The sequence below is a fragment of the Suricata suricatta genome, chromosome 5, assembly GCF_006229205.1.
Source record: "Suricata suricatta isolate VVHF042 chromosome 5, meerkat_22Aug2017_6uvM2_HiC, whole genome shotgun sequence".
NCBI lineage: Eukaryota > Metazoa > Chordata > Mammalia > Carnivora > Herpestidae > Suricata > Suricata suricatta.
The window spans coordinates 3,667,411-3,669,321 of record NC_043704.1 but is presented as its reverse complement, the minus strand read 5'-3'; positions in this window follow the sequence as shown (position 1 = coordinate 3,669,321).

The window sequence follows — 1,911 nt, the reverse complement described above, 5'->3', positions numbered from 1 at the left end:
CATTCTGAAAATTTCCTGTTAGACCTATGAGTGCAAACATATGTTATCTGTCCTTCTCTGCCTGACTTATTTCGCTTAGCATGAGACCCTCAAGGTCCATCCACATTCCTACAAATGGCCATATGTCATTCCCTCTCATTGCCATGTAGTACTCCATTGTGTATATATACCACATCTTCTTGATCCACTCATCAGGTGATGAACATTTAGGCTTTTTCTATGTATTGGTTATTGTTGACATTGCTGCTATGAACATTGGGGTACATGTGCTCCTATGCATCAGCATTTCTGTATTTCTTGGGTAAATCCCTAGCAGGGCTATTGCTAGGTCATAAGGGAGTTCTATGGATAGTTTTTTGAGAAACCTCCACACTGTTTTTCAGAGCGGCTGCACCAGTTTACATTGCCACCAACAGTGTAAGAGGGTGCACATCCCTCCACACCCTCGCAGGCATCTATAGTCTCTTGATTTGTTCATTTTAGCCACTCTGACTGGCCTGAGGTGGTATCTCAGTGTGGTTTTGATTTGTGTTTCCCTGATGATGAGTGATGCTGAGCATCGTTTACTGTGCCTGTAGGCCATCTGGATGTCCTCTTTGGAGAGTGCCTGTTCATGTCTTTTGCCCATTTCTTCACTGGGTTATTTTTTTTGTGGGTGTGAAGTTTGGTGAGTTACTTGTATATTTTGGATACTACCTCTTCATCTGATATGTCATTTGCAACTATCTTTTCCCATTCTGGCGGTTGCCTATTAGTTTTCTCGATTGTTTCCTTTGCAGTGCAGAAGATTTTTATCTTGATGAAGTCCCAAGAGTTCAGATTTGCTTTCATTTCCCTTGCCTTTGGGGATGTGTTGAGTAGGAGATTGCTGCAGTGGAGGTCTAGGAGGTTTTTTCCTACTTTCTCCTCGAGGGTTTTGATGGTTTCCTGTCTCACATTCAGGTCTTTCAGCCATTTTGAGTTGATTTTTGAGTATGGTGTAAGAAAGTGGTCTTGTTTCATTCTTCTGCATGTGGCTGTCCAGTTCTCCCAGCACCACCTGCTAAAGAGGCAGTCTTTTTTCCATCAGATACTCTATTCTGTTTTGTCAAAAATTAATTGGCCATCCATTTGTGGGCCCAATTCTGGGTTCTCTATTCTATTCCATTGGTCTATGTGTCTCTTCTTGTGCCAACACCATACTGTCTTGGTGATGACAGCTTTGTAGTAGAGGTTAAAGTCTGGAATTATGATGCCTCCCGTTTTGGTTTTCTTCTTCAATATAACTTTGGCTAAACGGGGTCTTTTGTGGTTCCATACGAATTTGAGGATAGTTTCTTCTAGCTTTGAGAAGAATGTTGGTGCAATTTTAATGGGGATTGCATTGAATGTGTAGATAGCTTTGGGTAGTAATGACATTTTCACAATGTTTATTCTTCCGATCCATCAACAGGGAATGCTTTTCCATTTCTTGGTGTCTTTTTCAATCTCTTTCAGAAGATTTCTGTAGCTTTCATCATATAGGTCTTTTACATCCTTGGTTAGGTTTACTCCTAGGTATTTGATGGTTTTTCGTGCAATCGTGAATGGGATCAGTTTCTTGATTTCTCTTTCGTCTGCTTCATTTTTGATGTATAGGAATGCAACTGATTTCTGTACATTGATTTTGTATCCTGCACCTTTACTGAATTCATTGATCAGTTCTAGAAGGCTTCTGGTGGAGTCAATTGGGTTTTCCATGTAGAGTATCATGTCATCTGCGAAAAGGGAAGGTTTGACTTCTTCTTTGCCAATTCTGATGCATTTTATTTCTTTTTGTTGTCTGATTGCTGATGCTAGGACTTCCAGCACTATGTTAAACAGCAGTGGTGAGAGTGGACACCCCTGTTGTGTTCCTGATCTCAGGGGGAAAGCTATCAGTTTTTTCTCATT